This window comes from Triturus cristatus, chromosome 5_2 (assembly GCF_964204655.1).
Source record: "Triturus cristatus chromosome 5_2, aTriCri1.1, whole genome shotgun sequence".
Lineage (NCBI taxonomy): Eukaryota > Metazoa > Chordata > Amphibia > Caudata > Salamandridae > Triturus > Triturus cristatus.
The window spans coordinates 644,414,511-644,441,407 of record NC_140588.1 but is presented as its reverse complement, the minus strand read 5'-3'; positions in this window follow the sequence as shown (position 1 = coordinate 644,441,407).

Here is a 26,897-nt window from a genome sequence, read left to right as displayed (position 1 = left end):
AGTTTTTTTCTGAAGGAAAGTAAGTTACTTTCCTTCCTGAGCTCTGGATCCAATTTGTTCCATAAAGCTGGGAGCGTGTTGGAAAAAGCACGGCCCCCCACCGTGGTCAATTTAAAGCGGGACTGAGACAGAAGAGTGGCGTCCGACGAACGCAAAGTCCTACCCGGTGTGTAGGGGGATAGTCGGGATTTCAGGTATTTTGGTGCTTTGCCATACTGAGCCTTGTGAGCGATACACAGTCCTTTGAAGACAATTCTCTGACGAATTGGCAGCCAGTGCAGCTCCTGCATCAGGGGAGAGGCATGGGCAGTCCTGGGTTTTTTAAATATCAGCCTAGCTGCATCGTTCATAACTCCCTGTAGTTTGTCCAGCAGCCGCTGTGGCAAACCTAAATAAAGGGAGTTCCCGTAGTCCAGCCTAGCCAGAATTGTGGCTGAGACCACGTGTCTCAAAGTAGGGAATGAGAGTAGGGCAGAGATCTTCCTTAGTTGTCTTAAGAGGCCTATACTGGTGCCTACTACAGTGGCAACTTGTTTTTCCATGGATAATTTATTATCCACATATAGGCCTAAGCTTTTGACTGCAGCTGCCGGTTTTGGTGGTGCGCCCAGCTCCCTAGGCCAAAATTTCTCACTCCAAGGGTTACCCGAGATGGAAATGGGCAATACTTCCGTCTTATCCGGATTAACTTTCAAGGAGTTCTCGGACATCCAATTGACTGTAGTTTTCAATATGTCCTGTAACCTAGTGGATGCTCCTGGACCATCATCCAACCGGATGATTATCTGGGTGTCATCGGCATAGTTGTACACTAGGCAGTCCATCCTGTTCAGGAGAGCAATTAGTGGCTGCAGGTAGATGTTGAAAAGTAGGGGGGACAAGGCAGAGCCCTGTGGGACCCCGCAGGTGATCGGAGCAGGGGTGGAAAGTAGATCCCCCAGCTGCACTCGTTGTGTCCTACCCTGCAAAAATGATGTGAGCCATGCATGTGCTGTACCCACGACGCCAAAGGATCTCAACCGCGACAGAAGCTGTTTATGACACACGGTGTCAAACGCAGCGGAGAGATCCAGTAGTACCAGGGCGCTCGGTGTTTTTACATCAGCTCGCATCCTTAGCTCATCTAGAATGGATAACATAACTAGTTCCGTGCTGTGATTAGCACGGAACCCTGCCTGATTGGTCTCCAGCAGGTTGTTACTCTCTAGATGGCCCGATAATAGAGCTAACACGTGCTGCTCAATTACCTTAGCAAGGAAAGGCAGCTGGGAGATGGGCCGGAAATTTTTCAGACATTTTGTGTCTGCTCCAGGTTTCTTCAGTAAGGGGATCAGGCGAGCCTCTTTAAAAGCTAAAGGGATCTGTCCTGTATGAAGAGAGGTGTTCAATAGGTGCAGAACCTCTTCCTCTATTCCTGGCATTGCCATCTTGAATATGTCAGGAGGGCAAGGGTCCACCAAGGAACCTGATTTAACTCGGCCTATGATTTTAAGTAATTCCTGTTTGGAAATAGGGGATAACTCAGCTAATGATGGAATGTTTAGCGGGCCAATAAGGTCCGGTATGCGCGGACATTCAAGGGGTGCGGTTTCCGCAATTTCATCCAAGATATCAGATATCTTCTTTCCTGGAACCTCTGACAGTCCTCCTGGGTGAACTCGGGACTTTGCTCCATGTTCACCCTGAGCTCCGCCGGGACCCGAAAAATTTCTTTTTGCGGATTTCTTGCAGTAGTTATTCTTTCCTCAAAGAAAGCAGCCTTCCTTGATTGTATGGCTAGTTTGTACTGGGCTAAGGATGAAACATATTCTTGTTTGGAGATGGCGTCGTATTTTTTACGCCATGCCCGTTCTTTCTTCCTCACCCCGCGTTTCGTCTCCCTAAGGGAATCATTATACCAAGGCGCCCCGGCTCCTCTCGCCACCTTCTTCATCCTGCGAAGAGGTGCCACCACATCAATGGCACTTCCCAGTTTATGCTGGAGGTGTCCACATAGAGCATCAACGTTGGCATCCTGCTCTTTGGCTGAAGGGTGGTGTTCTAAGAGGTGGACCAGTTTTTCCCCATCAAGGTTTCTCCATTTACGGGCCGTTTTCCAGCCCTCCCCAGGTTTGGACAGGGGGCCCCTCAATATAAGTCTACCCTTTATTAGAAAATGGTCAGACCAAGCACAGGGAAGAATTTCCGTGATACCCTGGGCTGGCATGGTGGTCCAGACTAAGTCGAGCACATGACCTTTCTCATGTGTCGGTCCCTTGACCTGTTGGGTAAGACCTAAGGAGGAGACCGCCTCCTCGATCTGTAGTGCTTGTCCTTCTTTAGGGGATTTTTCCCAATGATAGTTGAAGTCCCCAACGATCACCATTTTATCATATCTTGTACACAGGTCCTGGACCAGTCTTACAAAGAGAGTGGGGAAGTCAGACGACGCCCAAGGTGGCCGATAAACCACCAAGAACACCACACAGACCGCTCCCCTCCTGAGCTTAACCCCCATAACCTCAGCTCCTCCAAGGGTTTCAGAGAGGAACCTATTGGCACGGAGGCATGACTGATATAAAAGGGCTACTCCTCCTCCTCTCTTGGCCCCCTCCCTGTTAAAATGAATAGCCAAGTAGTTATCTGGAAGGGCCGCCACTAAATCAGGCGCTGAGCAATCCTCCAGCCATGTTTCGGTAAGCGCGAGGACATCTAACTCCCCGTCTTCCAGAAGTGTGAAGATCTCTAACCTATGGCTCTGCAAAGAGCGAGTATTCAATAGACCGTAGCTCAGGGTATGTGTGTTGGGAGTGCGATGTCGCCCTCTGACACTCCTAGGTGAAATTAGCAGACCCTCGCAACCCAGCCGATGTATGGTAGCCGGCTCCAGATGGGACTTACCCAAGTTAAGCTGTAATAGGTCGCCCCTTGAGTAAACCACATTCTGGCCAGGGGTTCTGGCCCCAGGCCCCGGATGGTCACGGATGGGCAAAGATGGGCTCACCTCTGGCGAACCTCCGGCGCACCTATGGCGCGCCCGCTGCGCGTAACCGCTGCGCGTATGCTCCATGTGAGCTTTAAATAGGAGGCTGCTGATGGTCCTAGTCCAACCACTAGACCGTCAGCTCTCCAAGATGGCCCCCGGAAGTGAGGGTGGAAGGACTCCCTCTATACCGCGTTAGACACTCCCTCCACAACAAACAGCACAAGCTGCGGTGGAACGGGGAGGTAGGCGGTGATAACCACACAGAAAGGTGACTTTGCTAATGTGCCCACAAATGTTTAAAATTATACCGTGCAAATACAGGTCATTTACATCATTTACATTTACATCAGTAAAGCGGCGATTTTTAAAAATTGAGATTTGCAGCTAAAATACAGGTAAGCAGCAATAGCGTGCTAGCGTGGTCCAGCAGCGCGTCTGCAAGCAGCGTTTCAATGTCGGTAAATGCTAGGTTCTAGCGCGGCAGGAAATGCTCGCACTAAATAGGAGGCTGCTGATGATCCTAGTCCAACCACTAGACCGTCAGCTCTCCAAGATGGCCCCCGGAAGTGAGGGTGGAAGGACTCCCTCTATACCGCGTTAGACACTCCCTCCACAACAAACAGCACAAGCTGCGGTGGAACGGGGAGGTAGGCGGTGATAACCACACAGAAAGGTGACTTTGCTAATGTGCCCACAAATGTTTAAAATTATACCGTGCAAATACAGGTCATTTACATCATTTACATTTACATCAGTAAAGCGGCGATTTTTAAAAATTGAGATTTGCAGCTAAAATACAGGTAAGCAGCAATAGCGTGCTAGCGTGGTCCAGCAGCGCGTCTGCAAGCAGCGTTTCAATGTCGGTAAATGCTAGGTTCTAGCGCGGCAGGAAATGCTCGCACTAAATAGGAGGCTGCTGATGGTCCTAGTCCAACCACTAGACCGTCAGCTCTCCAAGATGGCCCCCGGAAGTGAGGGTGGAAGGACTCCCTCTATACCGCGTTAGACACTCCCTCCACAACAAACAGCACAAGCTGCGGTGGAACGGGGAGGTAGGCGGTGATAACCACACAGAAAGGTGACTTTGCTAATGTGCCCACAAATGTTTAAAATTATACCGTGCAAATACAGGTCATTTACATCATTTACATTTACATCAGTAAAGCGGCGATTTTTAAAAATTGAGATTTGCAGCTAAAATACAGGTAAGCAGCAATAGCGTGCTAGCGTGGTCCAGCAGCGCGTCTGCAAGCAGCGTTTCAATGTCGGTAAATGCTAGGTTCTCCTGGTGTCGCTCTGATCCAATACGTAGATGATCTTTTACTGGCTGCTAATGACAAGGAAACCTGCAAAATAGCTACAATTACTTTATTACGTCATTTGTCAGACTTACATCACAAGGTGTCACCTTCTAAACTGCAATATTGTTGCCAAGAAGTGACCTACTTAGGTCATCTTTTGTCAAAGGAGGGAAGAAGGTTGACCCCAGAGAGAATCAAAGCAATTTCGCAGATGACTGTACCAAGCACACAGAGAGAAGTACGTGCGTTTTTGGGTATTACGTCATACTGCAGGCAATGGATCCCAAATTTTTCTCTCATGGCAAAACCATTGGTAGCCCTGACTGGAAAAGGTGTTCCGAGCCCTTTGCCATGGTCTGATGAATGTCAACAGAGTTTCTCCGACTTACGTGATGCGCTGTGTTCAGCTCCTGTGTTGGGTACTCCTGACTACAGTAAGCCGTTTACTCTATACGTCCATGAAAGAGAAGGTTGTGCGTTGAGTGTATTAACGCAACAATTTGGTGACAAACAGCGGCCTTGTGCATATTTCTCATCCACATTAGATCCGGTAGCCAGAGCATTGCCAAGTTGTTTGAGAGCTACAGCAGCAGCTGCGGTGTCTATTCAACAGTCTGCTGGACTAGTCATGAACAACATGTTAGTAGTCATGGTTCCACATGCTGTGGATACACTCATGAATCGAACGAAAACTCAGCACCTCACCAGTGCTAGACTATCAGGCTATGAGCTGACGCTTTTGCCAAGTCACATTCAGATTAAGCGATGCAGCATATTGAATCCAGCAACGCTGTTGCCGACCACTCAAGAGTCGAGTGATTCAGAGCCCCATGATTGTTGTTTTAGAACTGAGGAAGAGACAAAAGGTCGGATTGATTTGAAAGACAACCCGTTACTAGATCCAGATGGCACTTTATATGTCGATGGGTCGTGTTTTAAACTACAGAATGGTGATGTGACGGCCGCGTATGCAGTTACGACTTTGAGTACGATTGTTGAGACTGCAAGAGTTAGTCAGAATTCTGCCCAAGCTGCAGAATTAATTGCATTAACAAGAGCGTGTGTTTTAGCTGAGGGAAAGAGAGTGAATGTGTTTACTGATAGCCAATACGCCTTCGGCGTAGCACATAGTTTCGGACGTCTCTGGAGAGAAAGAGGTTTTCTCACGTCCCATGGGACTAAGATCCAACATGGACAGCTAGTCAGCGATCTATTGGAATCTCTGACCCTACCGAATGAAGTTGCGATTGTGAAGTGCAGTGCACATCGAAAGATTACGGATGATGTTGGCCGTGGGAATGCGTTTGCTGATGAGGTCGCTAAAGAAACGGCCAAGAACATGACGAGCCGAATGTACGTTGCAACGTCTGCAAGATGGATTGCTGAATCAGGGATGTGTGAGAATACGATTGAAAGTGTGAAAGCAATTCAGAATGAAGCAACTGAAAATGAGAAGAATGAATGGAAGGAGAAAACGGGTAAAATGGATTCAAGTGGATGTTGGGTGGATTTGTCTGAACAGCAACGTTGGATGTTACCTGATGCGTATGTGCTCGCAGTAGTCACGATGGCGCATGGAGCGGCACACATCAGTTCGAAAGGGATCTGTAAAATGTTAGCTCCAGTGTGGAAGAACGATGGAATTACTAAGTGTGCAGAAAGAGTGGTGAAAAACTGCATGATATGCCTGATGCATAATCCTGGCAAGGGAACCCCAACTCCAACTGGTCATTTTGCTCCCCCTTCTTGTCCCTTTGAAGTGATTCAGTTGGATTGTATCCACATGGACAGGTGTAACAATCTTAAATACGTCCTAGTGGTAGTCTGTGCCTTTTCAAGATGGATTGAGGCATACCCTTTAAAGGATAACACTGCTATGTCTACTGCCAAAATCCTCCTCAAAGAGTACTTCCCCAGGTATGGTATGCCACGGATTGTTTGGTCGGACAATGGAAGTGAGTTTGTAGGGAAAGTTATGAAGAGTGTGTGTACGGGTCTGGGTATTAACCAAAAATTCCACAGTGCGAATCACCCACAGTCAGCGGGTTTGGTTGAAGGGTACAATGGCACCCTAATGCTGAAACTTGCTAAAATTCAAGCTTCCACTGGTCTATCTTGGCCAGATGCACTGCCTTTAGCTCTATTGTCCACCAGAGCGACTGTACACTCTCGAGTAGGGCTTAGCCCATATGAGATTGTGTTCGGTCGTCCTGCTAATGTTTGGGGAGTCCCTAGGCCAAAGGAATTCAAACAGATTGAATACCCAATGTTGATTGATTATCTTTATGATCTGACTGCTAAATTAAGCCTTATTCATCAACAGGTATTCGAATCCTTGCCTAAACTGCCAGAGAGTCCAGGCCACACGCTGAAACCAGGCGACCAAGTTGTAGTACGGAATTTTGAACGAACTCGGAACCTCCAGCCAAGATTCGTGGGTCCGTTCCAGGTACTCCTCACAACAAGAACTGCTGTACGCCTAGCTGGAAGGAAGAATTGGGTGCACGCTAGCCATACGAAGCGTGTCCCTCTCCCACTCCCCTATGATAACTGGGTTAGACAGGGATTTGGCGTATCCGAGACAGAACCTGTTCCTAGGCACATCCCTTTCAGTGATGCAGAGTACATAACGGACCACCCACGAACTGAAACACAGAACTTTGACACCTCAGCAGGAACCGCTCCTTTGAATCTTGGACCAAGTGTTGTACAAAGTGAACATTTGTCACCTGTGGAGTCGAACATTTCCGCACCTGCAGACCTGCTATTTCAAGATCAGACAAGACCCGGAAAGTACAGATATAATCTACGTTCTCATGTTATGAACTAATGACATTGCATAATTACCTTTCTGTTTGAAAACTGTTTTGATCTTATTACATTCCATTCAGTCAGGAAGTTTGCTCAAATTTTTATCTTTTTGTTTTTGTTGTTTCTCTCACCTTGCCGTCTGGGTTACCGTAGGGTCGTAACGTGTGCCTTGTTCTAATTTGCAGGGAATCAGACACAAGGTCGGTTTCTTCTGTCTATCTTGGGAACTCCCAGGGTAAACAGAGGCAAGTTTTTAACAGGTACAAACCATCCGTTGCGAACGGTTGTAGAAGATGGAGCTTCCTGAACTGCGACGGGTTAACGTCATAAATGTGCACAAGACAAAACTATATGACATATTATATAACAAATGTTTTCTAATGCAATGTACTCTGACACTTCTAATTGTTTTAATAACTTTGTTAGGCGGAATTATTTTTGGTATTCAGTTGATCTTTACACCTGTTACATCTACAGTATCTCCCCATGTTCCTGTTTCTCCGACTGTTGTTTCTCTTCACTCTTTCCATCCTTTTCCTGCCCACGAGCAAGCTCGACGCTCTGAGTTTATAAATAACACTTTCATTCAGCTCTTGCACCAACATCAACTAGTGGTTAACACAACAAACTGCTGGGTGTGTGGCTTGATACCACATACCATGGACAAGGGCATCCCTTATCTGGTTCTGCCCTTTAGTTATAATGGATCATTCTGGGCATTTCAGACCATGTTCGCTTATGCCCTAGAGACCTATCCTCCACGACTTCCGCGTTCCACTCGGTATAACTCTGCTAATAGAGCCTTGGTAAAAGGAATCACTGACATGGTTAGAGATGTCAATAACACTCCGTTCATTCCCAAGGATGAATTGCGAGTTTACATGGGTTGGAATGTTACGGAATATGGCATTACTCTGGGTGAGAACAAACGTAAAAACTCGACTCCGATCTGGGTCGTACCCCACCAAGGTCAGGTCTGTTTGCAAGGAAATGGGAGGAATCCGAAAGCTCGACTAGGGAAGAGTGACTGTATCGAAACATATGTTTTCCCGTCACAGTCTTCCCCTGCATTCTTAGCTGCTAAGGGTACCTATTTTGTTTGCCAAGACAGAGCATACACATGGCTGCCTGCTGACTTCTCAGGCTCATGTTATATCGCTCAACTGTTACCTCCGACATACACTGCTGCACCGGACTATCACAAAACTAGAGTTGTGAGAGGTGTTTTCAGTAAAGAAGATACTGCTGGCCAAGAAGCAGGAGACTTCTTCAAAGGTTTCCTTCCGTTCTGGGGGCCTATGGCCAACAGTAGAAACTTACGTCAACTAACACGGGTAGTTGAATCCACTATTACCGAAACTGCGGGTGCCCTTAGTAACCTGACAGCTGAGCTTCAAGCGGATCGCCTCATGACGTTACAGAACCGTATGGTTCTTGATGTGTTACTTGCAGATCGAGGTGGAGTATGTAAGATGATCCAATCGAGTTGCTGTGTTTTTATCCCAGATAATGCGCCAACGGTATACAAGGCCATCTCTAAGTTACACAAAATCTCTGACTCTATTCATGTAGAGGAAGGTGACTGGTCATTAATGGGATGGTTCTGGAGCCTGTTGTCTGCGTGGGGATGGAAGGTTCTGATAGTCACTGGTGTTGCGTTGGTATTTTTATTTTCGTGCTGTCTCATTGTTCAGTGTGGTCCTGCCTTATGTAATCTCTGCATTTCAACATGCGTAAGAAGACCACCTGTTTTTAGAGATACGCCACGGGATAGAGTAATGCTTCAACAACATATCAGTGACCTGATGAACATAGAAATGGACTCTGACATAGAGTAAGTTATTGCCTATGTAAGGGCAAAAGGACGGTCTGAGGTTCTGTAGCGATCCGAACCCGTGAATTCGGTATCGTAGTACTGACACGATTTCGGTACCAATGAACCGCAAATGATCCATTACATGCATGACAGTGTTTTCGCTACACAACTAGCATGAATTCACTGAGAAATAGGGCATTCTGTTGTTAAGTCATGGCATCCATCTTAGTTACGGCATCCATTTTGTTTCTTGCCCTCACATAGTCAATGAACGGGCGATGACCCCGGCAGAGTCACCTTGTTAAGGACACGTAAGCTCGAGCCCCGAGAAAGGCTGACGCTGCATGACTAGGCAGAATCAAGCTGCCTCCCTTGCCTGAGGCCAGTCCTGCTATACTGGTTCTCGTATCCGTTGTCCTGACTGAAAGGCCGAAGACGGTAGCCATGCCCGTTTATGATCCATAAAAACACCTCTTATCCTACTTTTCAATCCTTTGCACCTGGCTCTGCTCCTTTCCTTCTGGGCTTTTACAATGGGGAGGTTACGATTTTTATGATGGGGAGGAACGGGCAAAGAATGGAAAACTGACAAGGGGACCTGATCGAATACCGAAAACCTACGACTAATTATTGTTTGATGTCTATTTACTGTTTGTTTGGGATACCGGGTTGGGCATGAGAAATATTCGTGTAATGTTGCCTAAAGACATTTTTCGTGTATTTAAGGATCAACCCACTTAATACAATTCAAACAGTCTCGTAGATTCTGCCTCTGTGTGGTTCCTATGACTTCTGTGTCCCTGCAGTAAATAAACCTTGGTCTTTGACGCCACCATCGAGAAGCCCGTGTCTCTGTTTATTTGTGCACCGAGACAAGAGGAACTCAGGGGTCTTTGGGTGTTGTTTCCCTGACACCTCTGGACTCCTAAAAGTCCAGAACCTCAGCCTCGGCGGGTCTTGGGCTCAAAAATTCCACGGACCTGATAATTCTCGCCTCGGTGCCATTCCAATCATGGAGTCCCACTCTGCAACTCTGGGCAATAGCTTGCTTAATCTCCACAACGGCCCCCACAATGCTAAGGATGCCTGGCCTCCACCTTGGGGGTGCCCAGGAGTGGACGCCTCACAGGGAAAGCCAGGATGGGTTCCACAGCGGTATTCGTACAAGCGCCGAGAGACCTCCGGGTAGTCGTGCGCTATACAAGTATCCATACATTTACATTTACATTTATGGACCCTCTTCTGCCTGACCTCTCGGCCATTCTCTCCCAGCACTGTCATGAATAACCCCACCATGAAAGCTTCTAAGTCAGGGCCTTTGCAACCTTCCTACAGGCCTCTCACCCGAATATTGTCACACAGGGATCGGTTCTCGAGGTCTTTGCACTTGAGTATTGTGGCCCTAAGTTGGTTGCGCAGGTCAACAGAGTTGTCCGCAAGAGGCTACACATGGTCAGAGAGTTCCTGACACTTTGCCTCTAGGTCCAGGGTGCGAGTCCCGATCGAATTCACATCTGCTTATAGGGCCACCAGTTTATCCCCATCTCTGCTTTAAATGCGTTGAACGGAGCCCCCATGTCTGCCTTGATGTCATCCCGAAGCTCCCATGTTGAACTCTCTCAGCGACGCCATCAGGTCCTCCCATTTAAGCGCCATGTGGCTGCCAGTTCGGGTCTCCCCTTTTTGGCCGCGCCCGAGGTGGTTGGGGTGAAGTAGTTGGAGACTTTGGGGGACTGCGCTTTTTTTGGCAGCATAGGGACCTGGGCGATGTGTCAGCCCGGGGCCTCGCTGTAGTGAGGTGGCAAAGAGCTATGTGGGACCCCACTGGGAGGGCACTGGGATCTTGCCCCGGAGAACTAACGCTTGGACACATATCTCATGGCACTTGGGCACCTAGGGTCCTAGTTGCGCACAGAAAACTTGCTCTGAATGCTTCTCTGGGCTATGGATGGTTCCCCCAGGCTGAACTGAGCCAAGAAATGCAGAGAATATGACTGGAGGCCCAGCCAGGAAGCTGTATTTAAAGCTTGGAGCTGCGTGACCAAGGCCATACTAGGCTCAGGCAACTCAGTTCCAGGACTCCTCTGCTGCAATATCTGGACTAGGGCACCCCGTGCTCCTGGGTCTAGGTCGCCGCATTCAGATCCCCGTAACCCACCTCCTCAAACTGTGGGCCCCTCACCTCACCTGGGGGACCATGCATGGGTTCCATGCCCCTCAGCAGCTACGTGGCGGTGATAGAGCGTGCAAGGCAGATGGGTGGATTTGCTCGCTGGGTCTCCCAAGAAGTGCTCATTCCGCCCCCGGTTGCCACCGCCTGTAGGCCTCCGCTCGGTGGCTCAGTCCTGCCACCCTCAGTGAGCATCTCCGCAGATCACCATTTCAAGCTGGGACGCCATCTTGTTTCAGGGCTCGCTGCTTCGGGCTCCACATCGGAACCCCTCAGGCATCCTCTGCAGCGCCAGCAGTGCCAATCAGGGGGCCCCCTTTGCCTAGCTGAGTAGGCAGCCCGGTGGCAACTTTTGAGGTGTCAAAGCGCCTCCAAACATGATAAATCGTCTGGGCCTTGCATGGAACTGAGCGGGGTTACCCCTGTTTAGCCTCCTATACCCCTTTTAGATTACACTAATGATGTCTGAGAGAAACTTCAAAGTGTCATCGCACTGAGGCAGACACCACACTTTTATTTGATCATGTCCTTCATTCAATTGTATTGGGAATCAGGTGTTTAATGAAGACAGATATAGCTTGAATTTCTAAAATTATCATATTAAATCATTCAGATAGGATTCCCTGCCCTTTGCAGGCATTTAATTTTTTTGTCATCAATGTCACTATAATTCAGATAACATGGCTAGGGCTTCAAAAGGATCCTCCTGACCCCAGAGCATTGTGGCAGGTATTTATAATTCTTTGTGGCCTGAAAATGTGTATTATTAAAATGATCCACAACAGACTAAGCTTATAAAAATGTGAGGTTCCAAATTAAATTGGATTTTGAGGCCCTTTCTATTTTATATTCCTGAAATAGCTTGAGAAGTATTTTGTTTGGATTGTCCAAGAAGGAATCTTCAGTTGTGCTCTGTATGAATTATCTCTACTATTATGACACACACAGCACTGGAGTGGTGAGGGAATTCTTTTAGCATTGTCCCTTACCCTTTTTCTTTCATTTATCAAGCCTGGTCATGTTCATAAAAACGAAAACTGCACCATCTGCAATAGATTTCTAAGTGACATTACTGTGATTCATTTTTCTTCCTTCCTTATTTTTCCAAAATCACTTAGTCCTCTTTCTGTGTTTCACTCTTTCCGTAAAATTACTTTATTTTCTTTAATTTCCTTTATGTGTATTGCTCCTTGGATACATTGTTCACACGTTTGTGTTAGAAACATTGAAGTGAGGCATTAAGCATTGTATAAAAGCAAGCTGGAATTTATTATTTAGATTTTCTTATGTGTGTTTACTTTTTTATATTATTTTAATTTGCAAGATAATGCTTTATTTCTTTTTTTCTATTTTCACTCTTTATTTTCTACATTACACTCTCACAGCCATCCTCTTTCCTTCATTACTTTCATTATTGCTAATGCTCTAATTTTCTTCCCTTTTTCATGAGTTTCTGCCTTCTGACCTGCCTTGCTTTTTTAATTCCTTCCTGAGCTCCTTCCTAACTTTCTTCCTTCCCTCTCAAATCCTTCCTTTCCCTCTCAACCCCTTCCATCTTATATGCTGTCCTTTATACCTACTTTAGTCCGTCCTTTCTTACTCCTTCTTTCCTTCGTTCTTATTCCTTTCTCCTTTTCTTGCTTCTTTTGACTTCTTTACACTGTTCATTTATTCTACCTCCATTCCGTTTTCTTCCATCGTCCTACAAATTAGGGGCTATTCACAAAGGTAAACTTACACATGAGTAAACCTACATGTGTAAGTATACTTTCCTACTATTGAGTAACTTTATTACTTTTATCTGTTCGCCATTTTCAAGTGCATAAGTGTGGATTTCATACCACGACACTCTGAAAGAGAGTGCGGCGCAATTAAAAAGATCAGATACATCCCTAAAGTTACTACTAGTAGTGTAGCACAAACCTCTCTATTGTAAAATTTATACAAGTTAAGTAAAGTTAAAAATATAGGTTTTTTATATCGAATATTTCTGTGAATTACATTTGCATATTTAATTTAAAAGTATGTAAACAATTAGAAATGCTATAGAACTATTAACTTTCTTTGTAATCATTTTTTTTAAATATTTTAAGCGAATTTGGGTACATTAAACTAAATTTTAACATGCGTTCAAAAACACTAAAACTATAATGTTTAGATTTATTTCTAGGTTTTAAAAGTTTAATCATCAGTCAAAGAGATAATTGTAATCAAAATAATAATTTTTATATAAACAAGGCAATTAAAATATTTAACAAATAAGATCATATTAAGTCACCTTTTTAACATTGACCTACATTTCGATATGTATTTTGAAAAGGTAAAATAAATGTATTTGTTTTAACAATATTTCCCATTGGGGTTTATTATAAGCCTCTACCTCCATTATTATGTGTAGAAGGGCATTGCAACACTAGTTGTTGCTCATGTGTCATGCTTGATTACTCCATCTCTGAGCTAATGTGCATTTATGACCGTTTGTGCCTTCTTGGCTGTAGCAAATATATAAGTTGGTTTTGAAGATAGGGGTGGGCTTATTTTTTTGTGGGTGGGTGCATAAAACTGCCGCTAAAACGGTGATAATGGGCTGGATAGTATGCCCTGGAGAATTCCAATAGAAGCACATGTTCACACCAAAACATGGAATTCTCAAGCCCATTATCGCCGTTTTAGCAGCAGTTTTCTGCCGCTATACCGGCAATAAGTTTTAGCGCCGTTCTTGATAATATGCCCCTTAGTCTCTTCTTACTCCACTCCTCCCTAAACCCCTTCCATTTAGTATTAAACTCTACAGATATTTCAGCCCCTCCCCCTTTCCCTCTCACATTTCGCATTTAAGCCTATGCCCACATGAATAGAGATCTCCGCAGTTGGGGCAAAGATCTCCAAACATACAGGATAGAAGAGGTGGAGGCATCGACCTCCACATGTAGGTGAGTGAATAGCATTAGGGTCTACTTCCCTTGCTCCTCGCTCTTCTTGATTTTCTTCCTTCCTAGTTTGCTTGTTTTCGCGCATTTCACTCTTGCTTCCTCTATAATTTCACTCTTTTCTTACCTTGACACATTTGTTGTTTTATTCATTAACACATATAGGACTGTTTCGACCATTCGATGTGAATTACGGGCATTGTCACTGTACTGAATATTTAATTGGCTTAATCAATGAAAATAATTGACATTCAAAAGTGTAGTCCATTTTTTCTGACGAAAATCAATGGAATACACAATCATGTCCATAGAATACAAATCAATACCTCGCAAGATCAAACAAAAAGCAAAATGAAGATATGTAGTGCAAATGACCTTGATGCACTATAAAGACTAATCTAAAAAGACAACGTGATGCTAAAAGTCGTATTACAGCCATTGTGAAATAAAATGAGTTATTATGTCCGAAAATAGAAATAAAAACAAACACAAATGCTGTCACCAGTAACTTACGTTTTAAAAAAGAGAGTCAAGGTAAAAGTTGGAGGTAGAAAGGAACAATACATGATTCATATTCCTGCCAGCTGTCACTGAGATAGCTGATCAATTTTCATGGTAGAATAATTTTCCTGATGATACTGCTGTGCAATGTTGATGACTTTTCAGGTTTGGAAAGGCCTATGAGGTACCACTTATATTATAAGGGACGAGCTCCGGATAGCTTTGAAATAGCCTGTGAATCTTAAAGAGAACAGCTATATGATCACAGCTTTTCAAAGAAGAATACAGAATGCGCTTAACATGAGAAAAGTGTCAGGTGTCCCGTGGGCCTCAAAGTCTGAAGAGGTTTTTAATGATAAAAGTTAGGAAGTGTTCAATTATTTAAAATTCTTATCACGTTTCCCTAGAGCTAAAATTGGAAAGTCATATTTTGCGAGCACTGGTAAAGTAATAAAATATCTTCATCAAGAAATCTTTATTTCAGTTAATTAAAACCACAAAAGTCATAATACCAAGACAGATGAAAAGTAAAATAGATACATAATACGACATAAAATTATAGCGCAACTGGCGATTATTTACAATGTTAGGTTCCATGGGGCAGATTTACAAGCTCCCTGCTCCACCAGTACGTCACTTTTTGTGACGTACTGGTGGCGTATTTCACTGCTCCATATTTACATGCAGCACTTTGTGTAAAAGGGGCGTTCCATGGGTGTTGCTGTGGGTGTTCGCACGCAACACCCATGGAACCAGATACATTTCCAGATTTACGAGGAATGGTAAATCTGGAAATGCGTCAGTATGCTATGCCACCCTAGGGGTGGCGTAGTGAGGCGCAACGAGGAGAAATGTTTTCAATTCTCCTATGACGCAGGCATCCTTGCACCATGGTGCAAGGGTGTCTGCAACGGCGCATGACAGCTGTTTGTGCGCCAGCGCATGGGAGAGCACAGGAATGCAACATATTATTGTAAATATGTTGCGATCCTGTGCTCAGAAAGTGACTCAATGCAGTCACTTTCTTGTAAATCTGCCCCCATGTCTTTAGCTCTCTATTTAGGCCCCTGTCAGAATTACGTTACAAGTGGTATTGCAATGAAAGAAGAATGGAATCAGTGTAAAACTATACAGAGTATCTCAACCAGAGAACTACATATATTTAAAGTGCCTGTACAACAAACGTGTCAATATATCTCTTCCTCATGCCACAGACGAAGAATAAATCCTTAGTGAAACTATGTACTAGTTCCTATTGCGGCATGATATCTGAGTATCCTAAGCGCAACTGCATATTGTGTTGCGCCTACAGAACGACAAATTGGTATTATCAACTTCCTCTGTGGAGTTACTTATGGGCATATTTATGAGGGAGGTTGCGTCACTCTTGCACCACGCAAGGTGCAGGGCCCTGAGTGGCTCCATAAATATGTATTAAAGCAACGCAGCACAAATCGCTGCATTGCCTTGCTCTGTGCAAGGGAAGAGTTCCATCTGCATTACGTTGATGTTCCCATGCAACTTCCAAGGGTTTTGAAGCCGTCCCAGATGCACCAGAATTGGTAAACTTGGGAATGTGCCAAAAAGATATGCATTCCCAGGGAGGCGTAACAAGGATAAATATATTTATTTCCCCTCTTTATTTCCTCTATGTGTGATGCATTCTGCTGCACACCCAGAAAGAGGAATGTACCTCTCGGGATTGTTTTTGTGCAGGAAGGTGCATTTCTTCCTCTTTTCCTGGTATGCAGAGCAGCGCAACATGGTGACTTGCTGGTCTGCACTGTGAGAAAATTTCATATGTGGGCTCCTTAGGCTTTACAGAAAACAGTAGACGGCCACAGATTCCTCTGCTTCATTACAAAGCCATGCAATTACCAGTGGTGTGGTGGCAGTTATTCCACACACGGGAAAAACTATTGAAAGGGAGAATTCCATTTTTAAATTTAATAAGAAGGCATAATCGTATCCAAAAATGTTTCAAACAAGGGTATAGATTTAAAGTCCACAAAATATGCTTTGAGAGACAAATTCCTAATATTATGATATTCTCTTTTGAGTAAATGTTGCCAGTATTTCTCTTTTCTCTGATTTTTTTGTGACTGCAGGAATATTCACTTGGTTGGTCCACAGCTCTACCAGACAAGTTGAGATCAACATACAGGGGCTGATTCCGATCCTGTAAAAAGGCCCTACGAATCGTCGTACGGAGCGTTTTCTCCATACGACTCGCACCCGGTAAACTGTCTCTACAACCTAGGAAGTACGATTCGTACAGAAAGCCTATTTCCGTACGAATCGTACAAAAGACCGTACGTGGAAAAAATACCTAAGATTCTGATCCAGAACAGCTTGTACGCGACGTCCGGACGTATTCAGGCAGCGGTTTCCAGCCCAGCAAGTACGATTCGTCCCTACATCACTCCGTACGGCTCTTTTTCTACTGGAGTCAAACACAGCCAGAAAACCAGAATTCGACGCGAACCGCTACGCAACGGAGGCCCGGTACGCCACGTACACGCCATGAACCCTATCGTACGTGTCATCGCGGTCCTCTTGGCCTACGACCTGGTGCACTCCTCCCTACGCACACGCCGCAGAAGGTGAGAACAACACCAAGGGGCCAGGGGGCGTGAGGGGCACGAAACATACCCCATAACCAAACCCAAACCTATAATATGGAGGCTATACATTACCACCAGGGTCTGGTCACTTTGGGGGGCGTGTCCAGCAACCCCTGCGTACCGCAACAACGGAAGTGGACGTGTACGGTGCATACCACACGTACCCCTACGGCACCATTACAACAGTGGCACAGACCGTACCCATGCATGAATGCGTGGGTATGGTGTGTTCCACATGTACCCCTACGGCACCATGCCAACTCAGGTACGGACCGTACCCACGCATGAATGCGTGAGTACGGTGCATACCACACGTACCCCTACGGCACCATGCCAACTCAGGTATGGACCGTACCCACGCATGAATGCGTGGGTACGGTGCATACCACACGTACCCCTACGGCACCATTACAACTCAGGTATGGACCGTACCCACGCATAAATGCGTGGGTACGGTGCGTACCACACGTACCACTACGGCACCATTACAACTCAGGTACAGACCGTACCCACGCATGAATGCATGGGTACGGTGCGTACCACACGTACCCCTACGGCACCATGCCAACTCAGGTACGGACCGTACCCTTGCATGAATGCGTGTGTACGGTGTGTACCACACGTAACCTGTTACGGCAGCAGTTAATTTGGGATAGGATGCATACACACGCCAGGAATGTGGACATAGATGACTGGCCCAGCATGTTACCTTCATATTGGTGTGTGTGTAGGTCCAGGCCAGCAGTGTACAGCCCCAAGGGGGTGCATGGGTGGGTGCATATGACTCCCAGCAGCGTCCAGACATATGAGGGGTGGGTGCAGAGGACTCCCAGCAGTGGACAGACATATGAGGGGTGGGTGCATATCACTACCAGCAGTGGACAGACATATGAGGGGTGGGTGCATATCACTACCAGCAGTGTCCAGACATATGAGGGGTGGGTGCAGAGGACTCCCAGCAGCGTCCAGACATATGAGGGGTGGGTGCATATCACTACCAGCAGTGTCCAGACATATGAGGGGTGGGTGCAGAGGACACCCAGCAGTGTACAGACATATGCGGGGTGGGTGCATATCACTACCAGCAGTGGACAGACATATGAGGGGTGGGTGCATATCACTACCAGCAACGTCCAGACATATGAGGGGGTGGGTGCATATCACTACCAGCAGCGTCCAGACATAAGAGGGGTGGGTGCAAAGGACTCCCAGCAGCATCCAGACATATGAGGGGTGGGTGCAGAGGACTCCCAGCAGTGTCCCACTCCCAGGAGGATGGATGTCTTACACACACTGCATGACACACCACATGTGGGTGTGAGGACATATAAAACATGCATACCCACCCAATGGCGGATGCAGCACAATACACACCCAGATTTCATGCCAACAGACTGTATAGTCATGTAACTGCATACAAAACTAAGATAGCCAAAGAGAACACACACTGTCACGCACATACCAGGACTGATAGGAATGTCCAGGTGCTGGTCCAGCCACCAAGATGTTGTCTCTCATGGAAGGAATAGGGTTCAATTCCACCAGATACAATGCCCACAATTGTGAGTCAGGTTCCCAAATACCCTGCATAACAAGTACCATTCGAGTGGTAGGCCGTGATGACACACATGCATAGTGCTGAAAAGGGACAATTTGTCCCTGAAGGCATTCCTACATACCCAAAACACAAGTACAGTGACTAGCAAGGATGGCATAGACGATTCAGCAGGAGACATAGGCGAGCAGGCATGGCCATTGTTGAAGGGATCCGTCACCAACAAAGGAAATGTTGAGACAGGTAAGCACAACAATTGTGCAACTGTTTGCAGGGAAGATGCCATGTGCCACAGTTAAAGGAACACTCCTTGGGACAATGTATCCAAAGAAAAGGAACACACACTGCCAATGATTCTTTGCAGAGACATTGTGATGGCACACAGATACCATGGGCCACCTCATGACTATCATACAAAAACATTTCTCAGAACCCTAACACGTTACCAGAACAACAACTCCAGGAGCCCCATCGCCAGCATCAAGTACCTGAAATGCAATAGTGTTGAAAGTAAAATAAAAGGCTTTATTCAGCACACAAAAATAATAAATTAAGAAGACACTATCTACAAAGGCCAATGGCCAGTCCTTTGTTATAGTCCAAGGGTGGACGTAGGGAACTGTGTCCACCCCTACCTTGCCTGCACAAAGTAACCTTAAGGTTTGTCGACCGGGGGGGCATCATCTGTGGCAGGACCAGGCACCGCAGGGACAGGAGGGGGTTGGGTAGGTGTGGTGGGTGCAGGGCTGGACGTCTTGATCACAGGGGGTGGGGCAGCGCCAAAGGTGGAGGTGAGCTCGGCGCTGCACACTGCTGCCAGGATGTCCAGAGTAACCCCTGTACCTGAAGAGACCCCAGGGCCAACGGAGGGGGGTGGCCGAGGGATGGGGTGCAGCGCTCATGGGGGAGGGGGTGGACAGGGGGGACTCAACTCCCCTGCCCGGGGACTTCCTCGCCCGATTGCAGGGTGGTGTCACAGTGGGGGTGAGGGCCAGCCCACCCATGTAGAGCTCTTTGGGTGACAGTTTGGCTGGGGAGCTAAGGGGAGTTGTTTTGGAGGGACTGGGTTGTGAGGACTGCAGACTCTGACTGTGGCTGCGTGTCTGTCGTTTGCCCCCAGACCCTGTGGGTGTGCCTACAACCCCCTGAGTGTGCATGCCAGAAGGTGTGCGCAGTGCCTTACTTGGGGGTGTGCTGGATGTGTCTGTTGGGGTGCATGCCCGTGACTGTCTGTGTGTGCGTTGGGCAGGTTGGGAGAGGGCAGTGTGGATGGGTCTGGGGTAGGGGGGGGACGGAGCGCCGCAGGAGAGAAACTGCTTCCGTCAGTGAAGAGTCCATGGACTGCAGAATCCTGCGTTGCTCAGACATCATTGATGACATGCCCTCCACGAACGACACCAACTGTGTGAGCAGTTTAGTGTGTCTATGGAGGACATGCAGCACTGATGCCTGACCAACCTGCAACTGGCGCAGTGTGTCCACAGACTCTTCACTGAGGGCAGCAGGGGTGACAGGGGCAGGGGGTGCGGTGCCTGGTCTGAAGGAGACACAGTGGGACCCTGCATGGACAGAAGGGTCGGGAGCAACTGGGAGGGCGGAGATGTCAATGGAGGAGGTGGGTACAGATGGTGGGATGCTGCCAGTTGTTGGGGCATCCTCTGCCTGCTCAGGGAGTTCAGCCTCGGACCCGTCAGCGTCGTAGATGCTCTCACCTCCAGACATGTCCTCTGACTGACTACCCTCGCCCTCTTTGCCACTGGCTCCTGCTGACTCCACAGCACCGGCGGCACTGTCACTGGGTCCCTCCTCAAGGTCCATGCAGGTGTTTCCCTCGCTTGTGGATGATGATGCTCTGGGCAAGGAGAAGAAACCAAAATGCATCAGTCACCTGTATACATCTGACACATGAGCACAAGAACAATTGGTCACAGTGCATATCAGGCAATGCATCATGAGTAACAGCTAGCTTACTCCGCACATATGTAAGCCATGTACTGCCCAGTTGCTAGACCCACCATGCCACTTTGACACCAGGAAAATACATACACAAAAGGCCACAACTTGAATGAGAAATACACTGAAAAGCTAGTGTCTGTGAACCGGTGAGCACAGCAATACAATGAAGTCATGACACCTCTTGTTTAGCCGGAAAGAAACAGTAGTGATGCACTCAAGGTAAACTAACAAACCTCAATACTCAAGGTGTCACCACTCTTAGAGACCTGTAAGTCCTTTGGAACACAAAACGAACAAATGTTGCTACCTTGGGACTCACAATACTTTACACAATATGCATGTTTTGAATGTGCCAATTGGCCATTTCGTGAAAAGAACACTCATGTGGCTGCATGCAATATGTCGCACAAAACAGTGCACACAAAAGTACATGTACACTGTCATTGAAGAAGCTGGCACCTTTTCTGAGAAGCCACTGTTAGAAATAAATGGTGTTTCAGAAAGTAGATACACATGGGCCCACGGAGGTCCTGATGTCTTGAGACTCGTTAGTGTGTATCACCAACAACAAAGGAGTCTCACAAAATCAAGACCACTGTGGGACATGTATATGAAGAATCTGCAACACCATTTAATTTGAACAGTGGCGTCTTTGAATAGGTGCCAGTGTGTTCCATGAAAGTAGAAATGTCGTTTGGTGTGCGCTTCCTTGTTAGACTTTTTTAATGCAGGCACATCAGTGTACTTAACACAAATCATCCAATTTCCACATTTAAAACATGAACAACTATTGACAAGTGCTGTGAGTGCTAAGGTGCAATTTTGTAAGAGTAACAACTTTAATTATGTCAGTTGTCACCAGGCCATCCGTCACCTGATTACACAGTTGGCTACACATATGACCTACTGCCTGTCATCTGGAGTGGCACACATGTCCACACCCAGGACAATGCATAAGCTAATGGGCCTGCAATTGGCTGGTAAAAGAGCCCAGCTGTACTGTGGGGACACCCTCATAGCAAGGCAGAATGGACACACAGATATCAGCACACAAAGTCCAAAATGCGTTGCATCTGAACCACAGAAAGGTGCAAAAAATGTATGATCAGGATTCATGTTGGGGGGGGGCTTGGTCTCGCACCACGACGAGATGGCGGCTGAGATTTGAGCTCCGCTCGGACGCGGAGAAACTTCACAAAATACAGCCGGATCTAGCGAGGTGCGCCGAACTTTGAGGATGGCGTACGGATGTTGAAGGATCGGGGTGAGGACTGACCCCGTTCCGATCCTGAAGTCTTCTTCCACGGACCTGGTAGATGCGGCGGTGATCTCCCCTAAGTGCAACGCCGATAACGGCCGCCATTTTGCGATGGCTGCATATGAAGTTGCTGATCATTCTGAGGTAATCCGGCGCTCTAATTAATTAGCGTACGGCAATGTTTTTTTTTTCTTTTTTCTCTTTTTTCATCCTCCTCCTCAACATTTATGAATATTTTGCCGTAAGAACTGTTTTTCAGCACGCTTTCATGTCCAGATGAAGACAAGACACATATTTATATTCTCCTCAGTCGCAGCATGCTATTTTTAGCATCAATTTTTTGTGAGCTATTTGGGTGATGGCGCCAGCTGCAATCTTCTCTCCTATATATGGCTCTTGGCTTCCTACCCACTATGTGTTCACCTTAATTTTTTTTTTTTGTTATTTGGTGGCATACTTCCTAGCCTCTTTGTGACTTGTCCTGTTCAACAACGACGCTGTGTTGCCCACAAGTGTCATCTATTATTAGAGGGCTGACGGTAGGTGACGTTCTTTTGTGAATTGTTTTTTTTTCTCTGTTCTCTGGCCCCTGGAGGCTTTTTGTGGAGTGAGGTGTCTCTTTTTGACGGATGGGCAGACGCAAATCTTTATTGAAGATCACTTCTCGACCGCCTTTCCGTTTCAAGATGGCAAGTGACGCCTCTACTTCGGCTAGAGCAGTTTCCTCAGGTACCAAGCCTAAGAGAGCCAAGAATGACCCTCCCTCACCCATACTTTCCTCTCAACATCCTGTCCTGGATACTATTTTGGATGAGGTGAAGGGTCTTAAATCTTTTATGGCCACTACTAATGAGAAGCTTCAGCTAATTGAGGACCAGTGGATTACTATGGAAGCAAAGGTGTTTGACATGGAGCAACGTATTAGTGATGTGCAGGACATTTCTACTAAAATTCCAATTTTGGAACAGGAAATCCAGCGTCTTAAACTACACAGAGAGGACCTTGAAAATCGTAATCGACGTAATAATTTACGCCTTTATGGCCTACCAGAAAATTTGGAAGGTCCGGATCTGCTCCTTTTTCTGAGGAAATTTCTGACTGAACTTTTAAACATTTCCCCAGAACCTGCTTTGAACATTCAACGTGCACATAGACTTGGTCGTCTTCAGCCTGATGCTTCTAAGCCTAGAGGCATTATCATGTTGTTTTTGGAATTTACCGACTTAATGCGAGTCCTATCAGCTGCCAAGTTGAAGCGTCACCTTACTTGGTCTGGCCATAACATCTTTATTTCACAAGACGTATCCAATGCTACCAACATGCGAAGGAAGGAATTTCTGGCGCTTCGTCCGCAAATGAGACAGTTGAATGTTCGATATGTTATTCTACATCCATGTCTGTGTAAAGTCACTCATGATGGCTCCACTCGGTCTTTTGATGACCCTCTTAAATTGAAGTCGTTTCTTCAAAACCTGTCCTCTCGTGCTGCGGCTGGCTCTTCTCCTTCTACTTAATGTCCTTGTGTCGTTTTGTTCTCCCCTTTAATTCAGCTGTTTCTTGGTTTTCTATTTGTATCTTTTTCTCTGTCACGTCATTTCTTGTTGGTGCTGTTACACCCCATGCATTTGTTTTTATTGTTGTTTCTCTTTAGATCTGGATATCTTTCCTTAGTCTATCTTTTTTTACTTCTTTTTCTATCCTCTTTTTATCTCTTTGCTCTGTTACTTTTCCCGTCAGTTTGTCCTATTATGTATTTGATACAGTGTTGTTTATTGCATATGTCTTTTTGAATCGTCCATTGTTCTACTGTATACTGTGGTTTTTATTCCTATTTTGATCAATTTTGGTGTCTCTTTTCTTTTAGATGTTTCCTTGAAGTCTATCACCTTCTTCCGTACTGTTCCCCTCTGATCCCTCATTATGTGTAATTTTGTTACATGGAATGTTCGCGGTTTGGGCCACCCCGTCAAAAGGCAAAAGGTACTTTCTCAGCTATCTAAATTACACTCTCAGGTGTCTTTCATTCAAGAAACACATTGTACTGAAGCAGAATCACTTAAGCTTAAAAGATAGTGGGTAGGCCAAGTTGTGTATTCCCCTGCTTCTAGTAAAAAAGGGGGTGTAGCTATACTGTTTCATAAATCTTTATCTGTGCAAATTGTTTCTACGCAAAATGATGCTGATGGACGATGGGTGATGGCCAGGGTTGTTATACATGGTAAGGATTTGGTTTTGTTGAATATTTATGGCCCGACATAAAGGTCCTACTCTCCTCCCTTGATTGTCCTAATGTTATTATTGCAGGTGATTTTAACCAATGGCTAGACCCATTTTCTGATAGACAATCTCAGTCCAAATTTAACCCTGACAAATCCCATAAAGCTTTTCAATTGGCCATCACCTCTCGTCCTCTCTTTGATGTTTGGAAGACATGTAATCCAGATTCTCTTGAGTTTACGTTTTTTTCCAATGTACACCATACGCGGTCTAGGATTGATTATATTCTGGTCAGTAAATCCCTGCTCCCATCTATCCAATCTTCGGAGATTGGGTCAATTTTCATTTCAGATCATGCACCAGTCCTTTCTGTTTTGGATCTCTCGGTAACCTCCCAAGAATTTAGCCGTTGGAAACTCAATACTGTTTTATTATCGGATTCTACTTTCATAAAAGAAACTAATTCCTTTGTCAATGAATTCTTCATGTTTACTAACCCGTCATCAACCTCTGTTCCCAATAATTGGGATGCTTTTAAGGCCTCATTTCGGGCATTTGCTATTTCTTATGTCTCTAGGAAAAAGAAAATTGCTCAAAATAAATATTTAACTTTATTACAACAGCTTAAACTACTGGAGCATAATTATTTCACGTCTATATTGCCCTCGGCTTTACACAACCTCATTAAGGCCAAATCTGAGCTTAACAAACTTGCGACAGTTGAAGCATGTAATATTCTTCTTAAAATTAAATCCAAATACCATGGCGGCCAAAACAAAGCTGGTAAGATGTTAGCTACTTATTTGAAAATCAAATCCGAACGTAAAAATATTGGTCCCATCTTAAATGAATCCACCAAACGCCTGGTGTCCTCTGACGATGATATTGCCAAAATCTTTCATAATTACTATGAGGCCCTTTATTCTGATGACACGAACCCATCTAGTCAGAATTTTGATATTTTCTTTTCTGGCCTTCCTTCCCCTCCATCCTTGCCACATGAATTCGAAGCCTTGGAAGGTGCTATTACCGCCCAAGAAATTCTTAATGCCGTAAATTCCCTAAAAAAATCAAAGGCTCCAGGACCGGATGGCTTTTTGGTCGAATTTTATTCCACCTTTGCATCAATTTTTGTTCCTAAACTTCTGACATTGTTTAACTCCTTTATTAAGGATGCCAAGGCCTCTGGATCCTTTATGGATGCTTTAATAATCATCATTCCCAAACCTGATAAAGATCACTCATTATGTAAAAACTATCGCCCTATCTCATTGATTAATTATTATTGTAAAATATTTGCAAAGATTCTTGCCATCCGTCTTGAGAGTCTTCTCCCATTATTGGTTAAGACTGATCAGGTTGGTTTCATTAAGGGTAGATTAGCAGCAGATAATGCACGAATGTTTGCAAATATTATCGCGCATGCAAAGAAATTCAAATCCCCTCTTGCAGCGTTATCTCTTGATGCTGAAAAGGCCTTCGACCGTATTAATTGTCAATATATGTTTCGCACCCTTAGTTGGTTTGGTTTTGGTTCAACTTTTATATCCTATATCAAATTATTATACTCCTGTCCCCGGGCTAGTATTTTTGTAAATAATCATTTTTCCAAGTTTTTTTCTTTATCTCGTGGGACTCGTCAGGGCTGTCCTCTCTCCCCTTTGTTATTTGTTCTTTGCCTTGAACCCTTCCTTGAGCGTATTCGAGTTAATGCTCATGTTTCTGGTTTCTCACACAATTCAGTAGAAATTAAATTATCAGCCTATGCTGATGACATATTGATTTATATGTCCAACCCTCTCACATACCTTCCTCCCTTTTTGGATGAGGTTCTACTTTACTCTAGCATCTCTGGGTATAAGTTAAATCTCTCTAAAACAGAGGTTCTGCCCCTGAACTCCTTATGTTATCAATATATGTTTCAGGATACTAATTTTGCATGGAGCCCCACAAAAATCAAATACCTAGGGATTTGGTTCTCTACGTCCATACATGCCACAATCAAGTATACATTTGCGGCATTACTTACTAAAATTCAAGCATTGCTTTTTATATGGTCCCCGTTATTTCTTTCTTGGTGGGGCAGATTAGACACTATAAAAATGATGATTGTTCCCCATGTCCTTTATATATTGTCCATGTTACCCATTCGAATTCCCCTTTCATATTTCTCGCAAGTCAATTCTATTTGTGTAAAATTTTATTGGAACAATAAACACTCACGTATTGCCCTTTCTAAGCTCCAATGTCCGAAGTCTGAGGGTGGCGTACGTTTTCCCGATTTTAAGGCTTACCACTCAGCCTTTCTCATTAAACAGTCCTTTGCTTTATCTTTTGATTTTGCGAATACTCCTATCCCGAGATGGATTACTTTTGAACGTTCTTGTCTAAAGGATTTTTCTTTTCAGAATGTGATTTATATGTCTAATTGTACTTTCATTTCTAATAACCCGATTATAAAACATTCCCAAAGTTTATTATATAATACGTTTACTAAAGGTTTAACTCCATTTCAATGCTTTCTCTCCTCCACTATCTGGTATAATAAATTCCTTAGATACAAGGGTAAATCTTTCTATTACAAACACTGGAAGGAGAAGGGTATTATCTTCGTTCACCAATTAATCCTTCAACATTCTATTATTCCCTTCCTTGAGTTGCAAACACGTTTTCAATTACCTGACACATCTCATGCGGAGTACCTTTTAATATCAGCCGCCATACAATCACAATTATCATCCTTTGACTTACCTGTATCAATTCCCTCTCTTACTCCCCCTACACCTTTATATA